Raw genomic sequence first — 15,201 nt, 5'->3', positions numbered from 1 at the left:
CCCCCACAGAACTCTCCCGGGCCCTGGAAAAATAAAACATATACATGAGAAATACAGCTATTTGGAGCTGTACTTTATATATATATATATATATATATATATATATATATATATATATATATAGATATATATATATATAATATAAATACAATATAATATATATAAATTGAATGTATGGGGCTAGGAATCAGCAAGAGGTTTGTGAAAACCCAAAGATGTAAACCCTGTTTTCACAAGGATACCTTTACTGGTTTTATTTATTTATTTTTTTAAGTTAAGGAAGAGGTAGCAATACCTCTTCAAACAAACTGTGGTGTCTATTCTAAGTGAGGAAGATGCAAATGAAGGGAGAACACTAAAATAACAAATTCAAAGTGAATCCTGAAACTTTAAAAAAAATATGGTACATACTATAATGAATAGTCAAGCTTCCCTCACGTAATAATTGTCTCTGATACACATGCCGAGTGTGGGTCAATACTGAGATTTACCCCTAGTTATAAGGGCCTTCAAAAAACAGACCTATTTGATAATTTTTTGCCCATGAAAATCACACAACTTCGTAAGCCACCAACGAGCAAACTTTTATTTTAAATTATTGTAAAAAAAAAATGCAAACTTGCTTTATGATATACAAGCTTAGTTAGATGTAAGTTGATTTAAAATCCTATTTAAAAAAGGAATATATCAAGATAAGTCAAGCAAACTGCCATTATCCATCTACAACTAATGCTGACCTGCAGGTTCATTTCCAAGAACAAGGACTTGTTTACAATTTAATCAGGTAAACTATTAAGAATATCAACTTCACAGATAATAATACCCGAAAAAAATGGCTTATTGTCTGACACACACTACAAACAATCAGCGTACAAAGACAGACACAACGCTCTCTCTCTCTCTCTCTCTCTCTCTCTCTCTCTCTCTCTCTCTTACATTTAACTGAAGAAGAGAGCTGATGTACTCTATAAATTTTTGTTCGCCATTAAACCTTATTCCTCGGAATTACGCAATAATATTTTTCTCTTATCATAAGTTTACCCATTCAAGGGCATGAAACTGAAAGGGCACATTAGTGAGGCGTGGGTGACCGGAGAATTTATTTAAGCAGTAGCGGACTCACAGGAAATGGTAACAGTCTATGATTAAAAAATGTAGCCTAAACGTCAAGTCAGTGAATTCATAAAGGGAAAGTAACTGTAAAAGTGACATTAAGATATAAAATCCTACAAGTGTAAGAAGCATTAAATATGTGAAATCAGTCATACTGAGTTTTTACCTAATAACAAACCGAGTGGTTGGTACTAAACACGGCGCCCATACCTATTGTGGTAGAAACTGGTAGTTACCGAACCAGAAGGCGCGCTAGTTGTCTTCAGTTTTGCCAATTTAAGCAGAATAATTAAGTCGATGAAGAATTAAGCCTGTAAAAATCGTGTAAGATCTTTATCTCTCGGGGTCTCCTGTTTATAAATGTTCCCGAAGTAACTACAGTTATACAGTACCGTTTTCTTTATTCCGAATTATTTGCAACAAGAGAAAAACTGATGTTTCAAGTAACACTAATCCACTTTTTCCGGCGGCATTTCCACTGACTATCTAAATCTAATGCAGGTATTGACCTTATCCATTTACTAATACTCTCAGCAAGTAAAATTTCACCATATAATGGACAATTATGTCAACAACCCATGGACTTTTCATTTATTTTTGGGAGCCCGTCTGTCCCATTTAGTCAAACAGCAAGGCCCATATTTTTGTGTGCTACCATTTTAGTTTTCCAAAGTACCATTAGTTTCTCTCTCTCTCTCTCTCTCTCTCTCTCTCTCTCTCTCTCTCTCGCTCTCTCTCTCTCTCTCTCTCTCTCAAACTAATACCTCATAGTTCGCAATTCGCAACCTTACATACATTACAACTGCTGACGCAGGAAAGTTTTTTTTTTCTTCAAAATATTGGTATTCCTGCTACTTTTCTTATTTTACTTATTGAGTTGAAATTATAATTTGTCTAGCCCTAACATCAGGTGATCCACTGACCACCGCCCCATCCCCACCAGTGTGAGCCAACTACTTTATTCTCTAATCCATCGTCAGGCACCTTCACCAACACCCATTTTCAACAATCTTTTTAATAACACCAACTAATGTCGTCCCTCACTTGCAACTACGTCTTGTTGGACTTAATTCTTTCCCTGACCTCTGTTACCATTATAAAATATAACATCCACGGGAAATAGCAAAATTTGTTTGAGAGCCAATTATATACCAAACTACTTAATCTCTTCTATTCACAGTGTCCCAAGCTTCAATTTCAACTTGAAAACTTTAATTTAAAAATCTTTTTTGGGAAGTTCGTAATTCTAGCGAAAGGTTCTATAAGACTCCCTCCAACCCCAGATCTTACAAAACTGTTATAACAAGCATGTGATCCATATACATTCCTTCTCTCTTATGAGCAATTTCTAATATTGTATCATTGTACAAAGGAAATTTTCCCTCTGACCAAATCCTTTGGAAGCTTTCACTCATAATTGTCCTCTTTGAATCTACGATGCATTTTCCTCTAATCTGCTTCTTTCATCCCCTATATAATTACTCCATCGACACAGGACTCGACTCCGTTCATAAAGCATCTCTACGTAGTTTCTCTGATGAACGAATACTATTCAGCAACAAGGATATATATATATATATATATATATATATATATATATATATATATATATATATTAATAACTGCTTCAATGTAGTCAGTCATGATGTTGGACCATGGCACATCACAAAAGCTAAAACGAGGATACGTACACTCAATATAAAATTATCAGTAAATTTGGTGCCATGCTTCTACTCTATTCACCTGTGATGAATGGCACACCAGACATCTTGCTTGTGTATCATGTGACTCACACCACAATTTACACATACACTTTGATGAAGTATCGTATTGCCATGAGAAGCCTTTAAACAGATGACCTAGATTCATAGCCAAAGATCTAGGATAAATACATTGCAATGGCCTTCACATAGTAATCTTTCACAATAAACAATGCAGAATCGATATCTTCCATATGAAAGGCATAACAATTTTGTTTCAAATGCTGTAAGTAGGATTAGAAAAACTTGTTTCTTTCCAGTTAAAAAAAATGAAAGGCACTGTCCTCCTAATAAACTGATCTAAAAGGAAATACTTAAAAATACATTTGGTGTCGATAAACCACGTTACAAAACTTGAACTACAACCAATCTGAGCAGTTAACTACTGAAGGCTTTGAAAACCAACCGAAAAGCTTAAAACAAACTTTCCGCATTTTGTGGATAGTCAAGATTGATTACTATATCAGGAGGTAGATTTACTCGTTGCAGATGGTAACCCTAAGGTTTTGACTGTTTCCAGTTTACCAGTTTAAGTCTACAAAAGATATAAAACGTGAATACTGGGCGAACGTAGGTTTCGAAAATGTTACGTTTCTAAACAAAAAGAAGTGAGAGTAAAACACAATAAAACGAAAACTTGACATTCCACTACTGAAATGAATACAACAAGACTAATGTGGATCAGAATTTCCAAATTTTGCTTTTTATGCAAAAGGGTAAATCGAGCTCGATCGCAGGAAGAGTACGTCCTGCGCCAAGATAGTCGATCAAACTACCAAAGACAAATTCAAGTTTCGCCTTTTTTTTTTCTTAACAGGCAAAACAAAGCGCCATTTGCCATGCTGGTTTTCATTTTACAAACTGCAGCCCCACTGTTACCGAGAGGACGTTTAAAGATTCTTTTTTCCCATTTCTAAGTTAAAACTTTGGACCACTACTGTAGTCCCACCATGGCCCAGTGGGTTTACTTCGATATCAAACCTTAATGGGTAGGTGTTTTGGCTGTTGCGTGTCTGCGGAGAAAAAGTTGCATGCCCTTCCTTCCTTACCTTTGCACACACATCGCAACAGCTGCAGACTCCTTTGACGTAGCCGTAAGGACACCCGACAGGTTGCAAACATATAATCTGGTCACACGGGAGGCACGTTAGTCCCAAGGAACTGAAAACAGAGATATCCCGATTACCATCATGGACAGCAAGTTCACTGGAGTTCAGTAAATTCAACAGAATCACAAATAAACAAAAAAAAAAAAATTCTAGAATCTTTTATTCTACATCCTTACTTTTAGTGGTATCTTTCTGTATTTCTGAAATTAGTCTTATGTTATGTCAACATAAATGTAAACGTGTAAGTTTACAACTGTACACATACAAATATAAATAAAAAACGAAAGTGTTTAAGTGAATGCGTGTATTTTCACACAACTTTCACAGAAAAGTAAAAGGTTTAATTCAATCCACGAACTGGCAAAAACCAGTTCCATCACATAAACGGGTTTATCTCAAGTTAGGCCTAAGCTGATACCGTGATGGTGATTTTGTTTTCGAAGCCCGTCCCTGCCAGTAAAGGAGTTCCTGATGTCCATACAAACTTCACAGTCTTATATTGAGTCGAAGAAAACACACACACACACTATATACTCGTAGTGGAGTTTTGTTGAATATAAACATCTGAGTGTGTAAATTTCAAAACGGCCCTGCTGATTTAAATGTACAACATACGTGATGTGACTGGACGGATAGTTTAACACACTACAGGCAAAATGTCCGATCCTTACCATTCCACAACAGCGCACAGTAACAGGAGAGAATAAAGCACGTTCATCGCTGCTTGGGTTTTTTTAGCCAGCTATCCAGACCAGACCAGGACAACAAATCCTTTGGCCACAGTGTTGTGGTTCCTCGCTTATCACAGAGAGAGAGACCAACTGAAGGGTATCACCAACTACTACCGGTTTTAAGAATTTTCGGTTCGGCTTTCTAAGGTAGAAAGCGTCAGGCCGTAAAGGTGACATTTCACATCACCGTGAGGCCACGATCACCCTAGTCGTAACTTTCTCCTGTATCAGTTGTGGGTTAATTATAGTAAAACGCTTGAGTACAAGATTTGTAAAACTTCCATTTATGCCAATTTCGGGTAATAATGGTAAAACGCCTTTTATTTAAAGGTGCACGAACAAAAATCATTTCACGTAAATAAATACCATAGTTATCTTGGTACTCATTATTTTTTTCTATGGTGGATTTTTAATAAATATGAAGCACAACAGATTAAGGTAAGAGTTCAACACAGCCCTGCAACCAACGAACCAAGATAAAAAAAAAAAAGGGCCGTACTCGCCAACAGTTCCCATAGCCAAGGGATGTTTTTTTTTCATTATAATTACGAAAATCTTCGAAATAAGACTGAATACGCAACACCAAACCTACTAAATAAATGCCCGAAGAAATGACAGAATGCGCAAACTGAACACATCTAACTGAGGATACGGAAACTCAGACATTCCTACGATACGAAGGACAACTTAATCAAGAAAATCTTAAAAAATGAGAAAGTGAACCACTAGATGGATCAAATAAGGTCTGAATGAAAGGCGTTACAAATAAACCCGGATGTCGATGATGCCGATAGTCATGTTGAATTGATGAATAGTGTTTCGTAAATAATAGTGTCCTAAAATTCTAGGATTACTGATGATGGAATAAAACGCCACCACAAACCTCTAACCTACAGAGACGAAGCAACCTTATTATTACAATCCTCGACCAAACAAAACAAGGGAAGCGCCTGTAAATAATTATGACTCACTACGAAAAACCACAAAAGAACAAAATGTATCCTGTTCTCAATACAATATCGAAGGTTTGACTGTTTATGTTCTAGAATTCGTTTGTCGGTGTTTCAGGGATTGGCAAAATGTACAATCACAGGAAGGGGCGTTTGGTCAGTGTGATACGTTTGCAATAAAATGGTTTGTTTGCTCGCTTGCAACACACGAGGGATAGACTACAATACCAAATACCGTAAAATGAAAATTATACACGAGACCTACCCTATCATTTCAGTCTCATTTGTGTTGAAAACTGCAGTGGACTGGCGGTCGACACCCAAAGACGGACTTGTGTATGACACGGTGCCATTAAGGTGGATTAGGTGAGGCTTGATTGGCCAATGCACCAATTCAAGTTAAATGCGGCCTCGAGACGATATCAGGGCTCTCGTAAAAATGCTATTTTTTCCAGAACAAGTCCTTACTGCAGTGCATTCAAATCTGATTACAGATGCGAAGCAAAGGGCAACGTGGCTATATAAAAGGAAGAAATGAAACGTGAAATTCTCACGAGATAAACAAAATTATTTTAGAGCAATTTTTAATTAAGAGAATGTGCTTAAGAGCATTTGTTACTTAAGAGAAGGCAATTAATGTCCAAAGACCAATAATAGGTAGGTCTTGCATGACTTTGGTATTCCCGTAAAGTATGTTGTAATATCAAGCAGGCTTCGTTCCTGCACAGGATGTAGCAGCCTGTAATGTTTTGACAGCGCAGCCCTCGATCTTGGTACAAAAACCTCGGGATATGAATGAAAGTTTTTCAACTTGAAAACATCTATGACAATCTTCCTACTTATCACCTTTTTTATGTAGCGTTATAGACAAATTACAGCCCCTCAAAAAAAAAAAAAAAAAAAAAAAAAAACTGAATCAGGTGAAAGAAAACCAGACCTCTGGCAGTTATCAAGTCTTACAAGATAATATATATATATATATATATATATATATATATATATATATTATATATATATATATATATAAGGTATAAGCCACGAAGGAAAAATAAACAACGGAGTTTCTGCAATATCTTTCGACTCAACGTCCTTTACTCAGTTCGTCTGCTGAGTCAAGGGCATTGAGTCGAAAGATCTTGCAGAAACTCCGTTGTTTATTTTTCATTGGCTTATACTTTTATTTATGGATTTATCACGTTCCAAACTTTCGTGATTCAGTTTATATATATATATTATATACTATATATTATATTTATATATAATTATTATTATATTTTAAGTTATATATATTATTATATACTATATATCATATATATATATATATATATATATATATATATATATAACCACACATAGGGGAGACCGGGGCTAGTTGCCACACTTTTTACAATTTTGGTTATTGCGAATATAAAACAAACATTTTTGCAAAATTCGCACCACCATTGAAAAATATTAACATTCATCTTTATCATATAGCAAAATAATTGTTGTTTGCTTTCAACATAAGGTAACAATAAGCTTAAAAAAAATAAAAAAAAAAACTTTTTCGTGCCAACAAGTTTGCACACATTAAGGGGTAAGTTGGCACATTGATAATTAAAAGAAAATTACTACATTGTGTTTAAATCAAATAGCAAAAATACCCTCTGAATTTCCAAAATACAAAATATAAGGCCTTAGTATTACTTCAGATCATCCTCTAGTTGTAATTGTGGCAGGTGTCAAATAAATGCTCCCACATGTTACATCACCTGCACTGGACCCACACCTTTCCTGGCTTACCAAACACAGGCTGTCTTCAGCTGAGCTTTCTTCTGAATCAACAGGAGCAGTTCTTAAACTCTGTATCACGCTGATGACTGATCTGAACCCCACGTGTCTTTTTGGACATCTCTCGATCTGTTACATACGCACCCGTAAAATCAAAATCTTGAAATAGTCTGTATTCCAAGGTGAAATTCTAGCAATCCTAAACCCATTGAAAACATCAGAATAAGTGACAGCTAGAGGTAAAGCCGAGGAAACATTACCAGCAATATCACAGATGGGCATACTTGATCCTGGATTACAAGTCATCCACGAATCACATGCCCTGTTAACACATTTCTTCAGAGGTCTGTTAACACTAACATCCAGGGGCTGCAACTTGTGAGAGCAATTTGGAGGAAATGATAGGACACTAATCTCATTATCCTTCCAAAAATTCAGAAACATAACTTAAATTATATAAATAAATGGGCTTACTATTGTTATCAAATAACGTGAGGCAAGTCTGTACACGTGCCAACTTGCCCCATTTGTTTTGAGCCAACTTGCCCCATCCCTACATTTGGCACAAAAACACTTACCATTCCACACCAAGATGCCTTGAATGATTAATTTTAATGGTATAGAATCTTTAAACCATAAGGAAAACTATAATATAAATGAAAAATAATCTTTCATGAATGTACAGATGTTATAGCAAATAACAGAAAGATAAAAAAAATTTACCTACTACCATCAAAATTTGTCTCATAAATTCGAGCCCCTACGTTCTATCTCTACAGAATTTTGCTGGTAACTGAGGAACCACGTGGCAATTACACAATATATGTATTAGAGACATCCATTGGTAAACTTTAAAGTTATTTTCAGTGTGCCAACTTACCCCTGTAGCCAACTAGCCCCGGTCTCCCATATATATATATATATATATATATATATTATATATATATATATATATATATATATATATATATATATATATATATATATATATAAATTAATAACACGAGCTAACAAAACATACCGAAAGTACAACAGCAACTAACATACCATATAATATAAGACAAAGACGTTAAAACTTACACTATAAGAAACAATTGTTTACACTTGGAGTAATTAATACATGTTGATGATAAGCAATAGATACAACAACGCAAATATGTGAAAAATACTTTCTCCCGTTTGTCAAAAACCGACTTTTTAAATTTTAGCTTTTGCAACAACCTACGTGAACAACCTCGTAGGAAGCACCTTGCCTGAACTAAATTTGGAGATTATGCACGTGTATAGAGGAATACGGTGTGTAAGCCTCAACTGGTGTAAAATAATACTGTTGTGGGCTGCAAGAGTCTGTGCTAGCCTACAAAATTGGTTACTAGCGAGGATTATATTCACCGTGAATATAAGTTAGTGCATATAAGTTTGTTAGCACTGTGAATGTGACAAACCACCTTCGTCTGGCCCCAGTTCATTTCATCCTTAACCTGTATCGTGTATTATATCCTTTATATTCTTATCACGCTGATTCCCCATTTATATATCACCTCTACAAAACCTGGATATTTGCCTATTTTGATTTTGACAAGCACACGTGTCCAAAAGACGCCCAATATTTTCAGGATCTTAATTCCCAGACCATTTTTGTTCACTCCCCGATTGAATTCCCTTATCCCTATTTTTCCCACTGGATGCACAAGTAAGGAATAGTTCCAGATATAAAAAAAAATTATCTTGAATCCTTTATAAGTCTCCCTTATGATCTCCCCACGGAGGCCACATAATTTCAATTACGATATTCGTTGGGGTTGTTTGTTTGTATGGTGTTTTTACGTTGCATGGAACCAGCGGTTATTCAACAACGGGACCAACGGCTTTACGTGACTTCCGAACCACGTCGAGAGTGAACTTCTATCACCAGAAATACACATCTCTCACTCCCCAATGGAATGGCCTAGACTGGAACTCGCGACCACCGAGGTGGGAGATATTCGTTGGGTATGCCATATAATTTCTTCAAAATATTAGTTTATTCCCGTCGCAGGGCGGCTGTCACATCATCATCAGGAAGGGAAGTAGTCTTAAGGCACAGGCGAATGTTACAAGCAATCCTGTCACACAAACGTCTTAGGCCCCGTCCACACAGTCGAGCTTTGGTCGACGAACTTTGTCCGATGTGACGTCAGAAGCGGAGAAACAGCGGGAAAAGTCAGAACTTTACCGCAGTTTCTCAGCTTCTGACGTCACATCGAACAAAGTTCATCGAGCAAAGCTCGGCCGTGTGGACGGGGCCTTACGGAGGTGAATGAGAGCAGTCACCAGCTCTGCTACCAGAAGTCACGCTGTGAAAATCATCCCTTAAATACCGTTCGAAAACGAACTCAGACTGCTCCCTGGGCCATATCCCCCAATTGGTTTTTTTCTGGAGAGACTTGTAAAATATGCCATTCCTACACATCTATAAAATGACAGTACTTTCTCATTGCTTGTTCAAAGGCAAATCTATTTGATACATAATGTGTTGCCCATGATGAAATCGCAACAATTCAGAAAATAACGAGAAAAAGAATCTTCAGTAAGAATGAATTCAGGTGAGAGGGTGAGTCAAACCACGTTTGCAAACTCTAAAGTATGTTCCTTTGACACTCGGAAATCCTTATTCTGTTGATGGATACAATACCTTGCCTGTATTTTTTTTTTTTTTTTACTTTTTTTTGGAAAAATCGGAAAACAGAAGTCAGTATAAATACCCTTTTCTGAAGTTAGAATCTCTGCGACTTAATATCAGATTTCTTTGGTGGAGACACTTTCACCGACGTGTTCGTGTATGCACGAGCTCCGATGCAAGTTAAAAAGAATTCAGGCTACAATGATTTGAAGATAAATAAAACCAGGGTTAGAAACTCATGTATTTTAGAAGTATCGCTCAGACATACCCGCTGTTGGACCAGCTGCTGAGTTATTCATATGAAAAAGTCAAGAACGATGTAGCTGGGGTTTCCAGAACAAGAGATCCCGCCACAGACATCATCTCCTTAGCCGTTCACTGGCACGTTCCTTCGAAGTAAGTGCCGTCGTCGAATCCTCCGGGGGTCTTGACGCATTGGTAACCTTCAGCACAGTGACCATTTAGGTCCCATACCCCTCCACACTCCTCTGCCGGGCCCTTGTGGAAAGGAATTCAGGATTTGGGTTAAAGAAAGACTTCTCTGGAACCTGCTCGGTAAGAATTAGGAACTATTCTTGTGTGTATTCCAGTTTTTGCGTACATCTGTTTATATACAAAAACACGTTGTTGCCCTTTGCAATCAGAAATTACTGAATGAAGCTGTAATTCTAGTGACATAATTGGAATGAACTTGGTGACAGAAAACATTACAATCATTGATTGCAGGTCCACAATAATATCGCATGTGAAGTATATAAAGTGTTTAATGATAATAGCTTTCGAACCCTGCACCAGGTTCATCCTCAGCAAAGTCTTGCTGAAGATGAACCTGGTGCAGGGTTCGAAAGCTATTATCATTAAACACTTTATATACTTCACATGCGATATTATTGTGGACCTGCAATCATTGTTATCATTTTCGACACTGAAAATTGTGCCCATTACAATCATTGCTGGACCGTCTTGCTCTACTTTCTTCAAGACACTGAGGATGGTTACAGACAATATCAATAAAGACAAAAAAAAAAAAAAAATGAAGTCTTCCGGTCTGATTATTAATTTGTGGTCACATCTTTGCGGGGTGTGTATTATTCAACTTCTTAAATGGAGACTTCACACAAATGCTGACAGAATTAACATGAAAAGCCTGCCTTAGATATTGCAAGCTTTTTTATTACGATTCTTTGTATTATTTACATTAGATATTACAAGTTTTTTTATTACGATTCTTTGTATTATTTACAATGTTCGTTCTCCAACGAAAGTTTTATGGCCCATATTCTATGACATTTACTCGACAATAAAAGACTAATGTTCTAGTAATCAGGACATTTGCCTCTCCTGTTCTAGCGGCACCAACGAGACCCATGCTCCATTGGTTGGACTTTTGCACCACAAACTAAAGTTTAGTTGTCTGTTGTTAGCACGTTTACTAACCAAACATAATCCCAATGGCCTACTATAGTGGCTAGACTATTCGCCATAAAAACGAAAGCGTCGTGCTTCAAAAGTAAGCACATTTGCCTCACCAACTATAGCTCCTGGATATACTTTCCGACCAAGTGAGGCAGCTCCAACTACGTTACATTGAATTCCATTGTATCTGCTGACATCAACCCTGAGTTGCATACCTGGTTATTGGCAGACTTTGGTGGGTCACAAGCAGGGTGTATAAGGTTGTAAGACTTAATCCCAAAAGGCTTGAACTAAGATGCATCTCCGTTAAAACGGTAAACCCAAATGCACTCGTTAGCCAAACTCCCTTCCATACAGTTTTCACATCAGTGAAAAAGTAATTTACTCGCTACGTACTGCACCTAACCATTAAAATGGAAACACACATTCACACACACATATATGTGTATAGTGTATGTATGTGTGTGCGTAAAATTTACTGGTCACTTTTTACCAGATACATTCATCATTCCAATAACAACAATGCCTTCTTGATATACTGATAAAAAAAAAGAAGAAGTGTGAAAAGACCGTTATGAATGCATCGTGTATGCGTGTGTGGTGGCGGGGGGTGGGGGGGGGGGGGGGGGTGGGGTGGGTGTTCAAACATCCCAAGGCACGGACAGAAAAGCGACATTACCTTAGCACACTCTAGACAGCAGCCACACCTGTCGGCCACCCTCCCGTGGGTACAATCCTCTTCGCCAGGCTCTCCAATGCACCTGAAGTCGGGACTGTCGCGGCAGGGGCAGCTGTTACCGAAAGACCTGTCCGAGAGGGCACGAAGACAATGTCGTCATCGATGTCAGTAAACGTCCGCAGACTGTGAAAACTATGGCTTGAATAGAATATACAGTTTAGGCCGAAGGCCATGCGCTGGACCTAAGAGGTCACTCAGCGCTGAAAGGAAAATGAGAGTAAAATGTTGCAATGGAAGAAAGAATATGAATGGAAATAAAGTAAACGGAATGAAAGGGGTTGCAGCTAGAGGCTCAAGGGATCAGCAAAGAACTTTTAAGTCGTGCCTACAGTGCACCGAGCATGAGGGAAAAAAAAACAACTGATTTAAAAATTATGTTTGTAAATTTTGCTCTGTTGTGTGACCGTGGCTTTCTCAACAAACATTAAATCATTTTCTTTACAGATTTTTTCTTAAAAATTAGAAAAGTAGCAAAGTGCGGAAAATATAAACAATAGAGAAAACTCACGAACAAAATCCTCAACAATGATGTGAGCAGTGGTAGTACAATATAATAGCAATACTTGTAGTCATGAGAACAGTAGGACTAAGTGAATCAAAACAAATCACTAAGTAAAAGTTGTTTAAAAAAAACTCATCTTTTGTCACTTACCTGTCCACCAGCAGATACAGACAAACTAGATAAACCCAATTCTTCATGATGAAGGAGTGAAATCTCAAAACCTAACCGGAGCAGCTCAAAAGAAGTTCGTCAAAGGAACACAAGCAGCTGAATAAACCTGTCCTGGGCTGGGTTACCCTTTTATACAGAACCAGAGGTCCATGGTCAGTATCGAAGAACCCTTATCTTATACCTTTCTTCTTTTTTTTGATTTTTATCAAAGGCTGCACACAAATACATACTTGGATGAAGTATATCAAAACCTTACCTTTTTTTTTTTTTTTTTTTTTATTCCTAAGTGATTAGTTTTCCTCAGGTATAAAGTTAACTGGAAATGTCACTGTAAATCTGAATGAAGCAAAAGGTTTCAGACTTACTTTAGGGGCGTGAGTAGAAATGCGGCGTCATGGTCATTTATCTCTTTAAGGAAGAAGGGGCATTGCTTTAAATTTAATTGTCTCATAAAACCAATTACTTTGTATTTAAGAGGTCTCTAAATACTGATACCTCATATATAAAAAATGAGAAAGGTAGGCAGACACGTACACATAAAGTGTACCATACACACCTAGCAGTAAACATTTTATAACAATTACTGTACATGCATACACACGAATCTATAAATGTACACAGCTGTCAATGGAGAACCCCGACTATCAAGCAGCTTCGGGAAGACAGTCAAGTTATGAAAAATCTGACTGATCATGATCAGAGGGATGAGAGAGTTCCTGGAAGGGCGTCTGATGCTGACGTTTCCCAGAAAAGGAAAGTTGCGTGGTATTGCATCTAGTCTGGCTTCTTCGTCTCTGTTGGTTGATTAGGGCAGACCTAATGCCCACAACGTGCCTCCTACTCCGTCACACTTTACCCAACTTACAGGTTGTCTTGGTATAATCCAACCATCCATTTAGCAATAAAGAGTTTTTCACAAAGGCCGCACTGATTCCTAGCCTCAAAATCCATAACTTTTCGTCATGCAAAAATCTGCATCGATATACTGGCCCTCTAACGCGATGAGAAACTCGACGGATGAGTAAGGAAACAAGTGACCTTAAAAACAAAATTCAGGACAAGAATTCTCAAAGGTGAAGTGCTTGGGGAGAGCGTAACGGCTGAAGCAAATATTCCTCTCAGTTGCAATGTAACTTTCGTTTCTTATTTTTTTCTTTTTCTCTTCAGTTTATCTTTTATTCGTCTCCACAAGAAGTGCGCAGAAAATAAAAATAATTGAGGATATAACTTTCAAAACTGTACAGTGTGCTCGTGATGCACACCATACCCTATGAAGATATTATCCTCGGGTGGAGTATAAAATTTAGGCCAAAGGCCAAGTACTGGGACCTATGAGCAGTCATTTGGCGCTGAATCAAAGTACAAGGTTTTAAAGATGTAACTGGAGGAAAACATCCCAATTGCATTTGGAAACGATTGATTGTTTGTTTGAATGGTGTTTTTACGTTGCATGGAACCAGAGGTTATTCAGCAACCAAGGTATATGGAATAAGTCTATATACCTTGTCAGCAACGGGGCAACGGCTTGACGCGACTTCCGAACCACGTCGAGATTCGTGAACTTCTATCACCAGAGGAAACGATTGTTAGGTGAGGGTGGAAAGTAAGATGGATGAAAGATAATACGAACGGCGGCAGAGTACAAGGAATGAAAGAGGTTGCAGCTTGGGGTCGAAGAGACGCGGCAAAGAACCTTAAGTAATACTTACAGTGCACGGAGTGAGGTGCACTGATGGCACTACTCCCTTCGGGGTCCTGAGGCGATTTGGACTGTCAACTAAGTGCCCTGCCCAGTCTCTGGATTCAGCGAAAACGAAATATTTGGGTTGTAGTGTGTCTAGTTGTTACACGCACACGTAGGCTACCCAAATTTTCGAATGCAGATTTTTACTCAGGTAACGACCTAATTTGTGGAAGATAACCATGTATATAAAATAGAAAGTACAGTCGTTAACTGTCCGTTTACCATTTTTTTTTACCTTGTAAGGTAAAGCAATACTAAAATATGTAATCAAAATCCACAATTAGATAGTAAACTATAATGCGGATGTTTATTATACATAGTTTTTCACGAGATTGTGAATTTCTTAGCAATACTAAAAATGTAAAGTACCCTAAAATGTTTACGTATACAATCGAATTATTATTATTATTAAAAATAGAAATACTTACCTTAAAGCTAATTTTGGTCGTATTTCGCTTACTTTTATACATACACAACTATGCCATATATATATATATATATATATATATATATATATATATATATATATATATA

The 15,201-nt window shown here is 37.3% G+C and overlaps 1 long non-coding RNA gene across 2 annotated transcripts; it reads right to left on the bottom strand.

Annotated features, from left to right (window-relative positions):
- Window positions 1-13,062, bottom strand: LOC135200794 (uncharacterized). 2 transcript variants are annotated; one of them, XR_010311373.1, is made up of 5 exons: window positions 12,903-13,062; window positions 12,191-12,317; window positions 10,364-10,593; window positions 3,923-4,034; window positions 1-23 (listed from the first exon to the last, which is right to left on the bottom strand). It is a non-coding gene; the product is annotated as an uncharacterized LOC135200794 (long non-coding RNA). The 2 variants fall into 2 exon arrangements; XR_010311372.1 differs by lacking the exons at window positions 1-23; window positions 3,923-4,034 and having other exon boundaries at window positions 10,320-10,593.
- Window positions 13,063-15,201: the final 2,139 nt, after the last annotated feature.

The sequence above is a fragment of the Macrobrachium nipponense genome, chromosome 27 (genome assembly GCF_015104395.2).
Source record: "Macrobrachium nipponense isolate FS-2020 chromosome 27, ASM1510439v2, whole genome shotgun sequence".
Lineage (NCBI taxonomy): Eukaryota > Metazoa > Arthropoda > Malacostraca > Decapoda > Palaemonidae > Macrobrachium > Macrobrachium nipponense.
The sequence above is the reverse complement of the archived record's forward strand: the minus strand, read 5'-3'. Positions and strand labels throughout refer to the sequence as shown.